Source organism: Palaemon carinicauda, chromosome 9 (assembly GCF_036898095.1).
Source record: "Palaemon carinicauda isolate YSFRI2023 chromosome 9, ASM3689809v2, whole genome shotgun sequence".
NCBI lineage: Eukaryota > Metazoa > Arthropoda > Malacostraca > Decapoda > Palaemonidae > Palaemon > Palaemon carinicauda.
In genome coordinates, this window is record NC_090733.1 from 145,499,064 (window position 1) to 145,521,654 (window position 22,591).

Sequence of the window (22,591 nt, forward strand, 5' to 3'; positions counted from 1 at the left end):
TTTTATGGCCCTATACTACAGGGGAACCCTACTCTCTACAGGACCTTCACAGTCATTTTATCCTAAAGCACAATTCCCAGCTTGGTCAAAGTCGTTTCGTGAGTTTTGGTGGGAGAATAGCACGCTCACGAAATGAAATGAATGTTTCAGTCGGAATGTAGTCAACAAAGGAAAAGAAAAAAAAAAACAGGTACTCTACTGCCACTCGATATGAAAAACACGCACTAAAACTGAACAAAGGATAGGACACGTGCTCATGTTTTCATATAATTTACTTTCTGTTAAACAAATTGTCGATAGGAAAGTTTTCAAGTCATTCAAACTTCGCACTCCCCAAGAGAGATTAGTTCACCAAATTTTCAACTAGGCTCCACAAGGTACTGGATGAGGTGGAAGACTCAAGCCTACATGGCTGAGGCCTTTGAAACGTGAAATAGGAGATGGTGAATTTAGAAGTATTGAATTAAAAGCTCAAGATAGAGACGATTGGCGAAATCTAACCGATTCCCTTTGCGTCAATAGCCGTAGGAGATCATGATGATGATGACGCTTTCATCAAGACAAGGCGTTAAGAGAAAATTTCTAAGAATATAAAAGAAGATGACATATTGAGGAAGAAACAATGTGAATCAATATATATATATATATATATATATATATATATATATATATATATATATATATATATATATATATATATATATATCATACGTCTTTTTCTTCTAGAGGTTGACATCTTACATATTTAACCCCTACAAACTTGTGCAAATCAGAATATTATGTATACTTATGTATTCTTATACATACAAATGCACGCAACGCCCAAGTCCAACCCGTTTCCAATGATAGATCATCCTTGTAATTACAATATGCAAGGGAAGCACTCGAAATCTTTACTTTACGTCCTTCGGTAATTACAGCCAGAGTTTTATGACTCATCCCAGGTCTGTCTCTCCGGTGCCTGAATAGCCCAAAGGAAGGGGGTTCGTTTGGGTGGGGGCTGGAAGTGAGGGTGGGGGGGGGAATGAGGTTTTCGCTAGCCATTCCAGACTTCGTTTTCAATTGCTTGTTTCCATACTAATGACGTCCCTCTTCCCCCAGGGGCTGGACGCCTCTTTTTCCATAAGTTATTGGTCATTTTTATTTTTATGGTTTTTTATGTCTTTTAGAACTGTTTTTTTTTTTTCTCTGGTTTAACATTATTATTTCTACTATTCGGAGAGTGGTGAACATGGCGGTGATGATGTACTGTAATAGTGATGATGATGATGGTGGAACTCCTTGTCATTATGAGAATCTTACTACTACTACTACTACTACTACTACTACTACCACTGATGACAACAATAATAATGATAATAATAATAATAATAATAATAATAATAATAATAATAATAATAATAATAATAATAATAATAATAATAAGAAGAAGAAGAAGAAGAAGAAGAAGAAGAAGAAATTCAAAGGTAATGAGAAATTGCTTAAAATATGTGTACAAATCTGAAAACTTAGAAAATAAGTATTGAAAATCGATTATCCTATTTCAAGGGAAGAAATTGTTAAGCTACTGCTGGGAAATGACCCAAGATTCTCTTAATATTTCCCACCTTATATCGTTCTCTCTTCACGTAATTAATCTTGGATATAACTGCGCTTGCTGGTTCAACTTGTGTAGAACATCAAAATCTTACTTAAATCATGATTCTGAGGTAAATTAATTCATATTTAACTCTTGCATTCGTTTGTTTTCATCTTACTAACAGTACTTCATTTCAATAATCCTAATGAATAATTTGTAATACCATTATTATTATTATTATTATTATTATTATTATTATTATTATTATTATTATTATTATTATTATTATTATTATTATTATTATTATTATTTTTTCTTCTTCTTATTATTATTATTATTATCATTATTATTATCATTATAAACTAAGCAAGTTGGAAAAGCAGGATGCTATAAACCCAAGGGCTCCAACAAGATTAAATAGCCCAGTGAGGAAAAGAAATTTATTATTATTATTATTATTATTATTATTATTATTATTATTATTATTATTAGCTAAGGTAGAACCCTAGTTGGAAATGCAGGATGCTATGAGCCCAAGGGGTCAAACAAGAAAAAATAGCCCAGTGAGGAAAAGAAATTTATTATTATTATTATTATTATTATTATTATTATTATTATTATTATTATTATTATTATGAGCTAAGGTACAACCCTAGTTGGAAAAGCAGGATGCAATGAGCCCAAGGGCTCCAACAAGAAAAAATAGCCCAGTGAGGAAAGGAAATAAGGATGACTGATTGGTTTTACTGGATCCACCAGTGTCTGACTTTAGTTAATGAATATATTTTTTTCAGTGGATATTAACTAATTTATTTTACAACTCACACATTTCTCACGATTCATTTCGATTTTCTTGTTGCTATTCCTGCAATTCTAGTTGGTAATGGTTAAACAATTCGTTGGAAGATTGCCTTAAATTTTCCATCCTCATCTACCAAATCTTAATACTTCTGATCCTACATTTTCTTTTATTGCAGTTAGTATTTGATAATTTATAGCTAGTGACACTTTTATCCATTACATCTTCTTTTACTCACGTGGGGCATTTTTCCATACATTAATTAGCAATAGTTTATTTCGGAGATGTTGTTTATCTTCCAAGTGACACTCGTAAATTGCCAATCATCGTCATCATCATCTCCTCCAACGCCTATTGACGCAAAGGGCCTCGGTTAGATTTCGCCAGTCGTCTCTATCTTGAGCTTTTGAATCAATACTTCTCCATTCATCATCTCCTACTTCACGTTTCAGAGTCCTCAGCCATGTAGGGCTACGTCCTCTAACTCTTCTAGTGCCCTGTGGAGCCTAATAAAAAGTTGAGAGTTTGGTAAACTACTCTCTCTTGGGTAGTGCGAACAGCATGCCCTAACCATCTCCATCTACCCCTCGCCATGATCTTATCCACATATGGCACTAGAGTGATCTCTCTTATAGTTTCATTAATAATCCTGTCCTGCCATTTAACTCCCAATGCTAACCTTTTATCCTTCTTTGGAAGACAAAGTTGTTTTAGAGCTTTCTAACTTTCAAGTAATAATAATAAACTTTTGGCGGTATGCCTTGCATTCCAGCTGATATTTCTGACGCAATTGGAACTATTTATTTTCACGAATTTATTTTTAAGATAAATTCATAATTAATATTTTCTGGGTTGAATATAGTACAGAAAGTCCCTCTTCAGTTGGCAAGTATTTGCATTTATATCTCAAAATGTTTTTTTCAGAATTTTTCTATAGGTTTTGCAAAAAAAAAAAAAAAAAAAAAAACGTAATAGATTCTACATTCTATATAGGAATATATTTCATCGAGTTGGATATGTGTATAACTGATCAAAAGAAACGAATCCAGTATAAAAATATTGACAAAGTTTTAGGACGATCAAGTGTTGTAATAAATTGCTGATAATTATAATCCAGGAATGACTCAAACTCTTTGGAAAATCCCACATATTTTAAAAAACGAAATGTAATTTCTCAATCGCATTTCCAGAGCTTTATTTACCTCGAATGACCTTTTGATTTTATTTTCTTTTTTTATTGTCACCTTATACCTGGACTCAAGGCTTGTATTCACCCACACTCTCCTGTATAGCGATAACTATTTGCCTTTGTTCATTGCAAGATTTATGGAACTGTTTTAAAACCTCTTTTATAAATAAGGAAAAGAACAAATGTCGATAGCCTCTTCCGGAAATCACTGGAACGTATCCAGCCACGCTCGTACGTCGAAAATCAGCCATAGAACAATTCTTTTCCACCCGCGCGCCCATCACATTTCCAAATATAATGGGCAGTATCAAATTTTAACCTTTAATTATTATTACTGTTATTACTTGCTAAGCTACAACTCTAGTTTGAAAAGCAGGATGCTATAAACCCGTGGGCTCCAACAGGGAAAGTAGCTCAGTGAGGAAAGGAAACAGGAAAAAAATAAGCTATTTTAAAAACAGTAACAGCATTAGAATAAATATTTCCTTTATAAACAATAACAAATTTTACCCAAAAAAGTGGAAGAAATAAGATAGAATAGTGGGCCCGAGTGTACCCTCAAGCAATAGAACTCTAACCCAAGACAGTGGAAGACCATGGTACAGAGGCTATGGCACTACCCAAGACTAGAGAACAATGATTTGATTTTGGGTTGTCCTTCTCCTAGAAGAGCTGCTTACCGTAGCTAAAGAGTCTCTTCTACCCTTACCAAGAGGAAAGTACCCACTGAACAATTACAGTGCAGTAATTAACCCCCTGGGTGAAGAAGAATTGTTTGTTAATTAAAAAAACGTAAATAAATACCACTTTAATCAAAGATATTCAATTGCGCAACATTGCTTATTAGTTGACCTTGAAATACAAAATGTAGCTCACGAAACTTAATCTTTTGTGAATTCACTCGATTTTGCTTCAATTTAAAGAACGTTTACGCAAACTCTTGCAATATAAGATGGAAAGGATTTCCAAGACGCGAATGATTTCGATTCGCTTATCTCTTATTCAATTTGAAAAACATGAAAATGGTTGGTCGGTTGAGACACCACAAAAGTGTCAAATGTAATACGATTCTGTGGTAGGGACATTGCGGAAGAATATTATTATCACGAGTAAGTAGATTTTTATACGCAATGAAAATGAAGTAATAATAATAATAATAATAATAATAATAATAATAATAATAATAATAACTATTATTGTTATTATTATTATGATTACTTGCTAAGCTACAACTCTAGTTGTAAAAACAGGATGCTATAAGCCCAGGGGCCCCAACAGGGAAAATAGTCCAGTGAGGAAATGAAAAAAGGGAAAATTAAATATTTCAAGAACTGTAACAACATTAAAATAAATATTTCCTATAAAAACTTAAGCAAAACAAGGGGAAAAGGAATTAGATAGAATAGTGAAGCCGAGTGTACCCTCAAGCAAGAGAACTCTAACCCAAGACAGTGGAAGACCATGGTACAGAGGCTATGGTGCTACCCATGACTAGAGAACAATGGTTTGATTTTGGAGTGTCCTTCTTCTATAAGAGCTGCTTACCATAGCTAAAGAATCTCTTCTACCATTACCAAGAGGAGACTACCCACTGAACAACTGCAATGCAATAATTAACCCCTTGGGTGAAGAAGAATTGTTTGGAAATCTCAGTGTTGTCAGGTGTATGAGAAGAGAGGAGAATCTGTAAAGATTAGGCCAGTATTCCAATTCCCCGGTATCTTATGACGAGTGATTCCCCTGTTGTATATGCAGATATTTCATTTTTATTTTCTTACATCATTCTGAATATAAAATGCCTAAAATTAAATTAAATTTGTCTTGGGAAACTTAAAAGAACTTTTTAAAAGTACAAGCAAATGCATTTCCATATGATCCTCGTGGTGTTTATATTATGTTGGCCATTAAATAATGATTTGAAATTCATTATATATAAAAGTGTAGCTGAAATATATCTTAATTGTAGCAATAAAGTAAAGAAATATATTTTAGCATTCATGATTTTAAGATTATTGAATTTATTGGTGATGAAAAGTGTGTTCGTTAAGTACAGCGTATTATGTATTAAGAAAATATTACTTTTTATGATAATAAAAACAATACAACAATTGAGAAACGAAAGCAAAAAAATCTTTATTTTAACATTTTCGAAGATATTCCCAATTTAATTAAACATTCTGGGCTATTTTAGCATTTAAGATCAATAAGATTTCTTTCATAAATAAATCTATCAATACTAAGGAATGCATTCAATTATCAAATACTGCGTAATTTTTGAGACAATTACTTGAAAAGAGAATAGAAAATGAACAATAAGTATAGGATATACATTTTTTCATGATAGGAAAAATTATGATAAAATATTTTTAAAGGTTTAAAGGTCTCATGAATGACCGAGATAAGGGGCAGTGACGTTGCCCTATCAAGCAGGACAATGCCCTAGAGACTGACTATATATACATCCGATCAGCGCCCAAGCCCCCTCTCTACCTAAACTAGGACCAAGGAGGGCCAGGCAATGGCTGCTGATGACTCAGCAGATAGACCTCTAGACTCCCCCAACCCACCATCCTTAGCTCACAGGGATGGTGAGGTTGCAGCGACCAAGGAACTAACGATTTTGAAAGGGACTCGAACATCGACCACCCCATAGTTTTATTTAAAAAAAAAAAGTATCATGAAAAGTCATATTATTGAATCTAGTTTTATAAAAGATAGTTAGATTGGGAATATGCATATCAGTCATGTCATGTATAAAATGGAGGAATTATTGGTATAGATTTTGAAATAACAAGAAAAAATCTCTAGGTATCAGAAACAAGGTTGGCTGAACACATGAAAATCGTATGCTATTATAACATCGTCCTCATGCTGGGTGGTCTAATATTGACATGCAATCGTAGTACAGTACAGCCCTCAGTCCCCAGAGATCTAGACCCATCCTACCATACACTGCATAGAGATATACTTGTAGGTGTTCGCCTTTTTCCCTTCATATCCCAAATAATACTCCACCATACATAATATGGAATTTATAATACACTATAACAATCTTCGTGAGGGTGCCTTGAAATATATATATATATATATATATATATATATATATATATATATATATATATATATATATATATATATATATATATATATATATATATATATATATGTGTGTGTGTGTGTGTGTGTGTGTGTGTGTGTGTGTAGATAGATAGATAGATAGATATGTGTATATATGCACATATGTATAATATACGGTACCCTTAAGTTCTCTTTTCGCATAGGAAATGAAAGAAAAATGTAAACCTTTTTTTTTTTCATTTCCTATTGATGATTCATTTATCATTCGTCACAACCTGTTTCATATTCATCCTCTTTGATATTTTTCCCTTGGCTTAGTGATACCATCAGCATACAATACAGTAAGAACTTTTTAATTTTACGTTCGAACAGGTCATGATCGTTTTCTATCAGAATCCTTTGTCTTCGCCACCGTTAACACTGACAGATTACAGGTTTAAGAACAAACATGAGTCCCTGTAGTCTAATCCCGTCGTTCTTTAGGAAATAAGCTTTTCATCGAAGGAGAACATATGATTTCATGTCTATTAAAACCTCTGTTCTTTCTTACTTTCATATTTTTTTCGGCATTAGTATTTTGCACCTTGATTACGAAGTCTTAATCTTCTCAACGTGATTATGTTACATGTTAGATTTTTCAAATAGTAGGCCTAGGCCCTATTGCATTTGTTGCAAAGCGTAACAGTACAAATTGAATGTGCTGTTTTTGCATACGCACATTTATACAAGCAAATCTTCATTACATTCATATTGCAGGGGAACTAAAAAGAGCCAGTTCTATGCGTATTTCAACACATCTGACCATACACATGTGGTTTTAAACATCTAGCAAGTGCTTTTTACTTTAGAATAATATACATTCCATGGAACACATAATAGTTGACACTATACGCTACAGCTAATCTCTGTCTTACTTTCAAATGCTTTCTAACAACAAAAGAAACATTATACATCTGTGAAACACTTATCACATGGGTCTAGGTCACTGTAAAGTTCACTTATGAATTTCTTGAAACCCACTTTGTCTTAAACATACAACAAAACACACTTCCATAAACCATCCATAATTCCAGTTTATCTATTCCTTTAACCACTAACAAGAACATCTCTCCAACACTGGGTCAGAGATGGTTAATGAAAATGTAGCAACTCATCATAGGACTATCTATTTTCAGTTTGCCCCTGAAGATAAATAGGTGTCTAAGTAAAAACAATTTGAAAGAGTAATATTCTTTTGCCTCTATAAAATGGAAACATTGAATGTATAAGCCTCTGCATCATGAAAACTCTATATAGCCAGCGTTTACTGTTAAATCGATAGATATATAAAATCTGAAATAATTGATTAAAGACTGATAATGTGCCACAGACCCCAAACCTAATGTTATGGCACTTCCGTTACAACGAAGCATAAGATTTAAGATTGTGAGTCATACGTATATTATTATGAACAGCATAAGAATAGGCCTAACCTTAATAGGATAAAGATCACCTTTATATACCGTCCTGTTTTGATAGTGCGCATTTCGACAGTAATAAACACCCATATCTGTAGTCTCTCTCTCTCTCTCTCTCTCTCTCTCTCTCTCTCTCTCTCTCTCTCTAACAACGACAACGTGATTATCCATGTCGCTCCTTTTTCAGTTTGATATCGTACACTGACCCCTGAAGTCTGCCTTTTTAGTTTGTGAATGGGCTGCTACTACACCACAAATAATGTTTGTGTGTGTGTGTATATATATATATATATATATATATATATATATATATATATATATATATATATATATATATATATATATATATATATATATATATATATATATATATATATATATATTTATATATAGGCCTAGCCTATATTAGACGAGAGAAAATATTGCGTATTGGAGTTGAATTGTATCGATGATGCGTTAAAAAGCATTTAATGCGCATTGCCGATGTTGATATTATTGTTGTGTCAAACATTTTATATATTCAATCGTTTAGGGACTGTCAGGATAGGACTATTTCCGTTTTGTTCTTGATAATAAGACTTGAATTAGGACAAATCTCTGCAAAGGACAATTTTAGATGACCGAAATATATGACTAAGTTTGTCAAAGAAAACCAGTCACTAGGAAAAGGTTTAAAATAAAGTAAGCAAGTTTTCCACATCGTCGAAAAAAAAAAAAAAAATAGAATTCGTTAGGCTGAATAACCAAGAAGTTTTATCTTAGAAACCGTTAAAGCACGTTAAGAATGCCGGAATTGAACCGCTGATGTGGTTAAAAGGATAAGATATTAAATGTTAGGGTTAATAAAAGTTTAATATCTCGCAACAAACATTCCGGTCTGAGATTAATAAATCATTTGATTTTGATGCATCTTGAAATTAAACAGGCTAGATTTCTTTTGGGGTTTATCATTGCAACGTGTAGCCTCTATAGGCCATAACTCGTTAACAAAGAAATTCGACCATCCTTACGCCATCGCATCAAACGTTCCAGGTGCTCTACGGTTACAGGTAAGAAAAGAACACCGGTCACTCATTTCCGGTTGAACCTTGTCGTCTTCGATTTCGATGCAGATAAATTGTGATCGTAAACTACAAACAACAGCATAATGTCATATGCTCATCTGCTCATCATAGAAAAATATTTTTTACTCTATAGCTGTAATATAATTTGATTATCGTGGAAGCTGAAAGAAAAGCGTGTTCATAACGAATTAAAACAGAAAAATACATTTCGAACACAACCGAAAGCGGAAGAGATAAAAGGCAGGTGGCAGGGAAGATCCTTTAAAATATTCTACTACGCAAGATTCGTATTAGGTGAATATGTAGTGTGCGTCTCTATTCAACGATAAAACATACTTATCATTGGTGAAAAAAATAAATTTTATCATTTAAACTTATAAATATCTACTAAAATTAAGTTTTATATAAAAGATGTATATCTATCTACAACATATACGACTTACTCTAACTTACAAATTTGGTAGGAAACGAGCTACTACAAAATTATGATAATCGTAGTATTTTATTTCTCGAACGATCGTGCACTTTTTAATATAATTTGTCATTTACTAAGAAAACAAAAATTATATGAAGACTTGATATAAATTGCCATAGTTTAGTGAAACAAACTGGACTTACACCTGTGACATTCAGTGACAGACGATTCATACTCAGTCAGGTAGAAATTTAACGCAGACGTTACACTTTGCAGTGAACATAAACAAAACACTTTGAAATGTCGTCTTCTAAGTGAACTTGCGCTCTCTAGGGATGCATCGCTTTATTGTGTTTGATTATGGTGTCATTCAGTATGTTGAATTTAAAGGTAATTAAGTGTATCTTTCTTTTTATATTCAAATGAAATAGTAAAGAAATTTTGACTAGCGTATACCACTCCAATGATTTGACAAGTGACAATTCTGCTCCTCTCACAGTTGCATCTAAGCTTAATCAAGCTCTTGGCATATGATCATTTTTTTTTTATGTTAAAACTTAGTATTTTTTAGGGTTAATTGAACCTAGGTTGATTTGGAAGCATAGTACTAATTACTGGTAACCCATATGGGAATTTAGTCAGTGGTGGCTTTCATATTATTTCCCTTGAAGCTGCTTTGAATGTTGACGTTTACCCTTAAACTATAAAATCAATTATATACTTTTCTTTGGGTGTATGTATGATGAGGGCCAGGCTCCATGACTCCCTTATTTTCAATCGTATCGCCAAAGATACGGCAGTCTATGGGGGGTTGCAGAGTGGGCGTTAACCCCGCCTGATGGGTAAGTAGGTAAATACATGGCTTATAGGTTAGGTTAGGTTAAGTAGTGTCTAATTGGAGCCTTTGTATATCAGCGGCCAGTTCCTCTCGCGTTCATTAAAAATGGACATCAACTACTGTAACCCAAACTTTCCCTCCTAACCTAACCTACAAGCCCTGTCCTTACCTAAATGGGGGCGTTAACACAACAACGCTCGATTACGGTAATCAAGGTACTTATTACCTACCTAAGTCAAATAATATTAATGTTTGAACAAAAGCGTCTATGCATAAATCTTAACTAGAAAACCTATTGCAAGTGAAGAAACAGATAAAAAAGAAACACACTTCCAATGGGGAATAGATCTGGTGCCATGAGTAATGCGAGGTGACCACATTACCACTGTACTAGGGCGTTCTAACGTTTCTTTACTTTGGGAAGTCTATTGCTTCACACAAGCTCATCTAATTCTTTTTATTTTCTCTAAGGATAAGAGTCAAATGCATAGATGTAGTTGTGGATTCACGAAACAGAGAAATGTTACAAATTTACAACAATTTGTATTTTCACTAAAAACAGCTAAATTATGAATTCCCTGAGTCAAGCCTTCCAAAATATTTTGGTAATCTGTACTGGCTAACTGGGGATTTTTATTATAGTCTTACAAGAGAGAGAGAAAAATTAGTAGGCAAATGTCAAATCCTCCTCAAACTTTTATCTCTTGTTGTGCAGCAGCCACTTGTGCTCTAAAAGGAATTAGTTTCCTTAATCACTTTCCAAAATGCGAATGCCGGATAGTATACACTTAAATACATCTAATTAGCTTTTGCGGACACACAGGTTTCTCGATAAGAAAATATATCCTTGAGGTCTTAGGCTAAAGTGATGCCAGTGCTCAATTATTATTAATATTATTATGACTGTATTATTATTATTGTTAATGTTATTATTATTATTATTATAATTATTATTATTATTATAATTATTATTATTACTAGCCAAGCTACAACCCAAGTAGGAAAAGCAAGATGTTATAAGCTCGAGGGCTCCAACAGGGAAAAATAGCCCAGTTAGGAAAGTAAATAAGGAAGTAAATAAATTAAATGAGAAAAAATTAACAATAGAATATTTTAAAAACAGTAAATGAACTACTTATTTTAGATTCTCAACTGCTTCACACATGTTAGGGGGCTTCGAAAGACAGTCACTAGCTCAAAGAGCACTCAAGAGAGAGCAAGTGCCCAGGAGAACCAAACAGCCTCTTAGTGTTAAGTGATGCTCTGCGATCACCTTAGTGATCGCTGAGATTCGAAACACAACAGAATCGCAAGCCCACACAGGATTGGGGTCTACCAACAGGTAGAGTAAGCTCAGAAGAGCATCAGCAGATATGATCTAGGCTAGCTGTGAGCCTGGATTGTGCTGCGATCCGGTCTCATTACGTAATTGGGTTGCAAGGTGCTTAGATATCGCTTGTTCCAAGCAATACTGTACAGTACTATCAGACGAAAGAGGCTTTCACCATTGCCACTGTGGTCTAGGCTAGCTGTAAGTTTGAATTGCCTCATGACCCGAATTGCATGCGAGCCTGGGTTGTGAAGCATTGAGAGATTGCTTGTTTTAAGGAAACCTCAAAGGTGAAAGGCTAACGTTCACCTTTGACACCACGATCTAGGCTAGCTGTAAGCCTGAATTACATCGCAAGCATAGAGGGATCGCTTGCTTAAGCAAAACTCACAGGTTGAAGGATAGCTTTCACCTTTGGTGTCATCAGCCACTGAGACCGTTCCAAAGATTTTCCAGTAGCTCCAAAGAGTTAGAACGCTCTCGCGTTGGAAACATGAGGATGTCTCTGAGCCGCCTGAATAGATTAACTACAGTACCAGGCTAGGACAGCAGGTAATGGTAGCAACTATGTTCACTAAAAACCCCAAAGAGTTCGCAAGCTCAGAGGGAGAAAAAGGTAACCATATCTCCCAGGTGAAAGGCTAGCTTCCACTTTAGTGCATTGAGGGTGCCGAGAGGTACCTTATAAAGCAAACTTCCTAAGGCAATTTGATTGTTGACCAAGTCTGGTGAAATCAAGTCTCCAACTCAAGGACAATACTTTATACCTGAGTTGCTAATGCATCATATCAGGAATAAAACCAAGAGTAAATAGGTTCATTTTGGCTGGTTAATCTCCTCCTTTTAATGATAAAATAGCCAGTTTGGAACATGGAAAGAGATGTCTGTCTTTGACCATGGCTGAGATTGAAATGAAGAAGATACCACTGGTATGTAAAAAAAACGTAGGATTTGAATTTTATCTAGGAACAACTATTTTTTCAAGCAAAAAGCATTTCTCCGGGAAAAGTTTTATGACTACAGTACACATAACACGAGTCATCCTCACACGCATACTGTATGTACATGTAAAACGTACAGTAACAGCAAAATACTGTTTAGTTCTAGCACCTTATACAAACCCTTTCACTCTTTATAGTGGGATATTATTTCAGTGAAAGCTGAAAACTACCCAAAACCCTTTTTAGTGAGGTATAAATACACTTTTCTAATTAGCAGGAGGGTAGACCGGCCACTGTGCTCACACAACATCACTTCTTATTTTGGCTTGGTCGATAATGAACGTGCTGTCGTTCTCTCGTTAACCCTTTCCTCGTTCCAACGATTAAATGCAAAGTGGCCTAAAACCAAGAATATCTTTTTATCTTCGTTTCAGGGTAACGAATGTGAGGCTCCACGATGTGGGTTTGTCCTGGCATTGAAGGGCGCCGATGCGGCACCTTCATGTCAGCCATGGAAACAGATCCTCGTATCCTTTGTACTGCGTACAGGGGTTACGCCTGTATGCAGAAGGTATGTAGGGAGTGACCATCCTTCCAGTGGCACAGGTTTGGTAGATGGCAGAAGAAAGCCAAGAGGGACTCTTTCCCTTTGAGTTCATCCTCAAAGGCAAAGAAACCTTGCCGTCTTACCCTGTCGGCTTGTTCTCATAACTCTGACTCTGCTCAATTGGTCTTCTCCGGGGAATGAACAACCTTTTGGTTCTGAGGACTCCATCCCTTCCCCTAGCGAAGCGGCGATGCCTTTGGCTGTAGAAGAGTCTGTCTCTGCTGACGTTGTGCATCAGCTATGGCCTTCCTTGGGGCTTTTGGGTTCCCCTGTGCAAGGAAGGGCTGCTTGAGGCTCTTTGATTAGGGACACAGCGTGAGCGTACCCCTGCCTCCCCAGGGGTTGACATAGGTCTTTCCCTGAGAGACACCAGAGATCACGTACCAGAGGAGCATCTCGTGTCACTACCTGTAGCAACCTCAGCTTCTGCTCTACCACCCTTTGTTCGTCCTCCCATTAGGGGGATCCCCTAAGGGTGAACCCAGACACTAGCTTTGGCTATATTTTGCAGCTCTCGGCTTACAATGCCTGCCCCCAACCTGAGCCTCCTCTTCAAGTTGAGTGTGTACAGAGTTCACTACATAAAGCTCCTCCTCCTGGTGATGATCGCCTGACTCATTCGCGAGTGAGGCACCCCTCTTCTGAGTAGTTGCCCGCAGGGTTTCCACAAGTGTATGCTTGCTTTGTTGAGGCTTCACTCTAGCTCTTCGGAACTTAGGTTTTCAATATTAAACTTACCCGATAATCATGTAGCTGTCAACTCTGTTGCCCGACAGAATTCTATGGAGGGATACGCCAGCTATCACAATACTAGAAGGGGGTGTTCTTACCAGCGCCACCTGTGGCCAGGTACTCAAGTACTTCTTGTTGACACCTCCTCAATTATTCCTCTGTCGTGCTTCTGACAAGACGTTCTGGGATACGCTTATGTTCTTGGAGTATTTTCACGACTTTGGTGAAGTATTTCTCTTTGATTTCGGCTGTCGCTTTACTGGAAACTTCTATTTTAGCTTAGTTAGCTTTTGGAATTAATTTGATTATTTTTGGTGACGAAGAGAGTATGAACTCTCGTTCACCTTTCAATGGCCGACCCTTCCCTTAGACGGAAGTGTTGGTGTCTAAGAGAGTATAGACTCTCTTTCTTAATTTTGCTTAACAAAAGTTATAGATTTATTTTATATCTCTCCGCCTCTTATAGGCCTCTTCGATTAACTTCCTTTTATTATAAACTTATTAAAATTAATTTTTATATTTGTTTATATTCGACCTTCCTAATAGTAGGCGGTCTTTTCTTGGTACCGAAGTTAATTATCGTGAGCCCGTCATTTCGGTTTTACCTGTTAACATATTATGCTATTTTAAGGTCTTTGAAAGAATTTCTTTGATAGTCTCGTACTTTTTCAAAGTTGAACTAACGTTTTGTTTGTCTCGGCAGTTGTTGACGTTCAGAACGTTTCAACTTGCACTCTATCGTTACGATAGAGAAAGAATGTTCACGGTTTCACATTGCAGTAAAGAGTAACCGTTTCTAGCGTTTTGTTCATTCTTTCTTAACTTAATGGTTTTGATCCTAATAAGGAACTTTTCTTTTTGGGAAATATTTCAGTTTTTTCCTTTAACAATAATATGTTTTAACGATATATATGATTGGGCTCTTCTCTCAGGTTCTAAGTCAAGAGAGAGAGAGAGAGAGAGAGAGAGAGAGAGAGAGAGAGAGAGAGATAGAGACGGAGGGAGAAAGAGGATAAACGTTTCCCTCAAGCCTGCCAGGCGTACGAGTAACGTCGTTATCGTTTTGCTCTTATCCCTAGTCTCTTTAGGGGAAGAAACTAAACGTTTCTAGAGTGATCTAGTGTTTAGTCTCTTTCCAGCCACTGAATTTTCTTTCATTAGATTTTTCTGTTACATTGTAATTCTGTTTTCGCAATTACTAACTTTTGAGAAGGATAGAATTGCGTGTTTCAGGTACAAACCACTTAAAGTTTCGAGTTCAGTGAAATAAGTGCAAACAGAAATCAAAGTGATAAGTGATTAGCGCAAAGTATGTCAGTGTTATGCGTGAGGGTACTTTTGTGCGCGCCAGTCGTCCTCCCAGTCCGGGACCTCTTGCAAGCTCCCAAGCCCAGGGGAGAAGCAATGTCGAAGGGCATAAGGGTTCGGCAGGCCTTGATCGGCGCACAGAAGTATCCTCGGTGGTTGTGGGCGTGTCTTACCGAGACCGTCACTCCCACCCGCAGACGATTGAGCCCTTATTTTGCTCGTCTGCAGAAGAGATTTAGAGGAGAAAATAAAGGCAGAGTTACGCTGGTCTCAGGTCTCAAGACCTCTTAAACGTAAAGTCCAGACCTATGCCAGACGTACGAAGTAAAGTTCAACAACCCGGATGCAGTCATTGGGTTAGCTCTGTCTCTCCTCAGTCACCAGTTTGTCGGGCTGAGAGTGCGCCTACACTCCCCCCCCCTATGCTCGCTCCGCCTGATCGCAGTACCACCTGCCAGGCGTACGATGTTGTGGACTCTACTACAGTCCATGCAAGCACAGCTTTCGGACCTGATGCGTGAGTGTCGTGCTGAGAGTGTTGCACCTCCTCCTCCTCCTGCACCGGTGGTGCACCAACCGCCTGCACCCGTTCAGCCTGTGCTGCACCCGCCTGCACCGGTGGTGCACCAACCGGCTGCACCCGTTCAGCCTGTGCTGCACCCGCCTGCACTCGCTGCACCCAGTCGCAACACCATCTGCCAGGCGTACGATGTTGTAGACTCTACTACAGTCCATGCAAGCACAGCTTTCGGACCTGTTGTGTGAGTGTCGGGCTGAGAGTGTTGCACCTCCCCTGCACCCGTTCAGCCTGTGCTCAACCCGCCTGCACTCGCTGCACCCAGTCGCAGCACCATCTGCCAGGCGTACGATGTTGTAGACTCTACTACAGTCCATGCTAGCACAGCTTTCGGACCTGTTGTGTGAGTGTCGGGCTGAGAGTGTTGCACCTCCCCTGCACCCTTTCAGCCTGTGCTCAACCCGCCTGCACTCGCTGCACCCAGTCGCAGCACCATCTGCCAGGCGTACGATGTTGAACCTCTTTCTGTGTTCGCTGTTCCCAGTGTTGTTCAGCCTCAGCCTTCTTTAAGGCAACCTTCGGTTTGGGATCAGGAGGATTACCCCACTCTTCCTCCTCCTCCCCTGGCTGCTCCACCGGTGGTGCAACTCTCGGTGGAGGTACAACCTCTTCCACCTGTGAGTCAGTCTCCTCAGCTGCTGCACCGAGCTCAACCCGTGCACCCTGATCCTGCGCCTCAGACACCTCTGCTTGCGGGAACTTTACCTTGTTCTGCGCAACCTCGGTCTCTTCACGCTCCACTCATACCACAGGAACAGGAACTTTCTGCACCTTCCACTGTTGTTGTTCCAGCTCGTTCTGACTCTGCTGTTCAGCATACCTTACCTCCATTTTCTAACCATGGCAAAAATATGAATCATGAGTTATGAATGTAAGGTAAACATTATGTTGATTTTTAAACCCCATGCAAGCATGCATAAAGCACTCTAGCACTGGTCATGGAATTTCTGAGAAATGTTAAACGCCATGCACACGCTCTGCTTTCCTTACAGCAGGCTCTGCTTACTACATGCTCAGCATTCAGCATGCTCTGCATTCAGCATGCTCTGCATACAACATGCTCTGCATACAGCATGCTCTGCTTTCAGCATGCTATGCATACAACATGCTCTACATACAGCATGCTCTGCATACAGCATACTCTGCATTCATCATGCTCTGCATACCTTACCGCATGCTTCTCAACATATCTTGGGTTGTTGCCAACTCACTAGACTGTCAAGCAGTTTCATAACGTTGCCTTCTAGTCTGCTGCTTTTGCACCAGTGAACCCTCACTCAGAGAACTTAGCTTTTCTAGGATAAGGTCCCTGTAGATGAGAAAGTTCTTTTCTCCCTCCTTCTGATATTCCCTTGAGGACTCTGTCATTTGGAGGGAGCCTTTAGCTGCATAACCTCTTATGGACTTTTATTTAAGCATAACATGCTTACAGGGAAGGTAATGGTTCCACTTCAGCCGCTAATCCCGTCTGTTACCACACCTGCTCCCATAGACCTTGAGCTGTGTTGCATGACATGCAGTCCAAGCTTAGTCCTTGTTAGAGGATTTTTGTTTACGGAGTCAATGTGTCACGGGGAAGACGTTCAACAACCAACAGAAGGGACTTGTTGTGACGCAGTGCGGCAACCTCAGCAACCCGTTAAGGAGTTGTCTGTACGACCCAGATAGTCTAGACAGATTCGGGTTGTCACTGTACTTCCTCGCTTGCCCATGATTGTCAGTTTACAGACTGTGCAGCAGTATCATGATCTTGTGTCCGGCTCCGTCAGACGACTGGCTTTTAAGAGCTCACACAAGTCGTCGCTGTCTGGAGATTTTCAAATGGACTATGGATCTGACCAAGGAACTGGGCCTCCTGGTCAATTTTGAGGAGTCTCAGCTCGTTCCATCCCAGACCATTGTTTCCTTGGGTATGGATCTTCAGAGTCGAGCTTTTTGGACTTGTCCGTCGGCCCCAAGGATCTTCCAAGCCCTAGAATGCATCCAGAGCATGCTGAGAAGGAACCGATGCTTAGTCAGGCAGGGGATGAGTCTAACAGGGACACTTTCATCGCTGGCCCTGTTCATCGAGTTAGGGAGACTCCACCTCCGCCCCCTTCAGTATCATCTAGCTGCTCACTGGATAAAGGACATGACGCTAGAGACGGGCTCAGTTCCTGTTTCCGAAGAGATGAGGTCTACTCTAACGTGGTGGAAGAACAGCATTCTTCTCAAGGAAGGTCTACCTTTGGCTGTTCAGACCCCCGACCACCGTCTCTTCTCGGACGCATCGGACACGGGCTGGGGTGCGACACTGGACGGACAGGAATGCTCGGGAACATGGAATCAGGAGCAAAGGACACTTCACATCTATTGTAAGGAGTTGTTGGCAGTTCATCTGGCCTTGATAAACTTCAAGTCCCTCCAGCTTACAAGGTGATGGAGGTGAACTCCGACTACACCACAGCCTTGGCTTACATCTCCAAGCAGAGAGGGACTCATTCGAGGAAGTTGTTCAAGATCGCAAGGGACCTCCTCATTTGGTCAAAGATCGAAAGCTCACGCTGGTAACGAGGCTCATTCAGGGCGATATGAATGTCATGGCAGATCGCCTCAGCCGTAAGGGTCAGGTCTTCCCCACAGAGTGGACCCTTCACAAGAATGTTTGCAGCAGACTTTGGGCCCTGTGGGGTCTGCCAACCATAGTTCTATTCGCTACCTCGATGACCAAGAAGCTCCTCTTGTATTGTTCTCCGATTCCAGACCCAACAGCAGTTCGCGTGGATGCCTTTCTGCTGGATTGGTCCCATCTCAACCTGTATGCATTCCCGCCGTTCAAGATTGTCAACAGGGTACTTCAGAAGTTCGCCTCTCACAAAGGGACACGGTTGACGTTGGTTGCTCCCCTCTGACCCGCGAGAGAAGGGTTCACCGAGGTACTGCAATGGCTGGTCGACGTTTCCCAGGACTCTTCCTCCTAGAGTGGACCTTCTGCGTCAACCTCACGTAAAGAAGGTACACCCAAACCTCCACGCTCTTCGTCTGACTGCCTTCAGACTATCGAAAGTCTCTCAAGAACTAGAGACTTTTCGAAGGAGGCAGCCAGAACGATTGCCAGAGCAAGGACGACATCCACTCTCAGAGTCTATCAGTCTTAATGGGAAGTCTTCCGAAGCTGGTGCAAGGCCAATGCAGTTTTCCTCAACCAGTACCACTGTAACCCAGATTGCTGACTTCCTGTTACATCTAAGGAACGTAAAATCCCTATCAGCTCCTACGATCAAGGGTTACAGAAGTATGTTGGCAGCGGTTTTCCGCCACAGAGGCTTGGATCTTTCCTCCAACAAAGATCTACAGGACCTCCTTAGGTCTTTTGAGACCTCAAAGGAACGTCGGTTGTCCACTCCAGGCTGGAATCTAGACGTGGTCCTAAGGTTCCTAATGTCATCAGGATTTGAACCGTTCCAATCAGCCTCTTTTAAGGACCTCACATTAGAAACTCTTTTCCTCGTGTGCTTAGCAACAGGTAAAAGAGTAAGTGAGATCCACGCCTTCAGCAGGAACATAGGTTTCACATCTGAAACGGCTACATGTTCCTTGCGGCTCGGTTTTTTTGGCTAAAACGAGCTTCCTTCCCGTCCTTGCCCTAAGTCGTTCGAGATCCCAAGCCTGTCCAACATGGTGGGGAACGAACTAGAGAGAGTACTTTGCCCTGTTAGAGCTCTTAAGTACTATTTAAGAAGGTCAAAACCATTACGAGGACAATCAGAAGCCTTATGGTGTGCTATCAAGAAGCCTTCTCTACCAATGTCTAAGAACTCAGTTTCTTACTACATCAGGCTTCTGATTAGAGAAGCAAATTCTCATCTGAAGGAAGAAGACCTTGCTTTGCTGAAGGTAAGGACACATGAAGTGAGAGCTGTGGCTACTTCAGTGGCCTTCAAACAGAACCGTTCTCTGCAGAGTGTTATGGATGCAACCTATTGGAGAAGCAAGTCAGTGTTCGCATCATTCTATCTCAAAGATGTCCAGTCTCTTTACGAGTACTGCTACACCCTGGGTCCATTCGTAGCAACGAATGCAGTAGTAGGCGAGGGCTCAGCCACTACATTCCCATAATTCCATAACTTTTTAACCTTTCTCTTGAATACTTTTTATGGGTTGTTCGGTCGGCTAAGAAGCCTTCCACATCCTTGTTGATTTGGCGGGTGGTCAATTCTTTCTTGAGAAGCGCCGAGGTTAAAGGTTGTGATGAGGTCCTTTAGTATGGGTTGCAGCCCTGTATACTTTAGCACCTTTGGGTTGATTCAGCCTCCAAGAGGAACGCTGCGCTCAGTAAGGAAGACGAACTTAAAAAAGAGACAGAGTAACGGTTCAATTCGACTTCCTTACCAGGTACTTATTATTTCATTGTTATTTGAGATAACTGTTATATGAAATATGGGATACTTAGCTATCCTTTAATCTTGTACACTGGTTTTCACCCACCCCCCTGGGTGTGAATCAGCTACATGATTATCGGGTAAGTTTAATATTGAAAAATGTTATTTTCATTAGTAAAATAAATTTTTGAATATACTTACCCGATAATCATGATTTAATTGACCCTCCCTTCCTCCCCATAGAGAACCAGTGGGACCGAGGAATAATTGAGGAGGTGTCAACAAGAAGTACTTGAGTACCTGGCCACAGGTGGCGCTGGTAAGAACACCCCCTTCTAGTATTGTGATAGCTGGCGTATCCCTCCATAGAATTCTGTCGGGCAACAGAGTTGACAGCTACATGATTATCGGGTAAGTATATTCAAAAATTTATTTTACTAATGAAAATAACATTTTTCTGAGCTAGACGACGATGGGGTTAGGTGGCTGTTTGCAGCTCTCTCCCCTCGCCAGCGTGTCTGTAGGATATTACAAAACATTTGTTGTTTTATGAGGCCAATTCCTTCAGGTTTTGAACCTGCTGTTCTGCCTGCGTGCCAGCCCTTAGTAACATCTTAGCCTCCTTCGACTCATTACGAGCGAATCCCTCCTCTTGTACGGGAGAGTAAGGCTGCTTGCCACCCTCCTGTTGGAGTCTTGCGCAGTGTTGCGCACCCATTTGCCAAGCACCAGCGAGGTGGGTGGACTAGCTCCTCTGCCTGACGAAGATCTGAGAGCGACCACGGATTTGCGCCATTCTCATAACGAGTTCGCGAGACTGCTCGCCAATGTGTCAAGCTTTGGCATTGCACTACTATGGTAGTGCGTAGCGAACCCTCTTGCCATCGAGAGAGAGCAGGCACAGGTGCTCACCACCCTACTTGTGCCCACCTATGCTGGTGATCGCCATGGCTTTCCGCGCCAGTGCTCGCTTCGCAACATTCGCTGTGCTAGCACTTGCCATCAGGTTGTACAACGATCACTAGGGTTCACTACTTTGGTAGGACAACCTACTATTGTACATCTCTTAGTCCTACTTCGTAGTTGGTGAGAGCACACTCGCTTACGATCGGCAAGCTGACCGTTTCCCCTTCCACAGAGAAGCGGAGTTTGTAGGTGAATGCGATAGAGCACCCAGTAGGTCTTATCTCTTTCTTGGGACTGCACCCAAACCTAGGAAGTGCTCTCATAGTTCCCCAATGAACTCCCTTGCTTATTTGAAGGACGCACCATGGTTTGCTGACCTGGTGCAGACAGTCTGCAGACCAACCTATGATCCTCCAGTGTTACCCCCACAGGATATACTGTACCGACCTTCCCTTTGTAGGTTTCAGTCTCTTCTGGGAGTAGTCCTCCTTCTGACCCTAGGCACAGTAGATTTGTAGTAAAGCAGGTTCCTCGCCAGGGTCTAGAACTGGCGAGGACCCTGAGTGGGAAAGGCTTGATATAATTCTGATCTGGCCACAAAAGAGGAAACAAGGACCCTTGCAGGGAACTCTTGTCATCCCAGAAATAGCAGTGGCTCAAGATCTGGGAGAGGTATCGTTTACAGACAGTTATCTGCTTTCGCCAATGGAGTGGCATCGGGACGAAGCTCCCACTCCACCTGCGGAGGTTCTAGTTCCTCCTCCCATACCTTCCAAGGACATTCAATCTAAGGAACCTATGCAGAAGGAGACTTCCTCTCTCCTTACAGGCTTTAACATTCGTCTGCGAGAGTGGAAAGATATGAAGACCATCCCGAAGAGCTAGCACTTGACATCCGAGCAACCAGATTTGAGTAAGGGTCTTTCCGATCCCAAGTCTGTCTCAGTAAGACTGGAGTATAGCAACTTCCTTCTGTGGACTCAAGTCTCTGCCTGCCAATCAGTTGATGACTTTGACCCACTTCAGTCCCTATGAATTGGAGCTTGGGAGGTGGAAGACCCTTTTGATGACGGTTCTGAACATTTCAATGGAATGATACCTGTGTCCGCCAGTCCAAAGATTTCTCCCTTGGAACAGAAAGACTTGGACCATGTCTTTCTCCAGGTGCTGTCTTGCACCTTTAAAATCAACTCATTGTGTGAACCGAATCAAGGGAAAGGATACTGTCCTTGACCTTTTCTATGACACCCACAGTCCCACCAAGATTAAGGTAGCCTGATCTTGGTCTAGAGGGGTTGAGGGTACTAATAAGAGGTCTTAGCCCAAACATCATAAGTTTCACAGTCTCTCAGGTTGGTAAACTCATAATTCTGTAATAATTAATCAAGTTTCTCTTTACTGATGACTTCT

At 40.0% G+C, this 22,591-nt stretch overlaps 1 protein-coding gene across 1 annotated transcript in view; it reads left to right on the forward strand.

The window, feature by feature from the left end:
- Window positions 1-9,813: 9,813 nt before the first annotated feature.
- The window catches only part of LOC137647231 (uncharacterized), a 38,458-nt gene continuing 25,680 nt past the window's right edge, over window positions 9,814-22,591 (forward strand). Inside the window, exon 1 of the mRNA XM_068380603.1 lies at window positions 9,814-9,971. The gene's annotated coding sequence lies outside the window, so the exon portion shown is untranslated. The remainder of the gene's footprint in view (window positions 9,972-22,591) is intronic.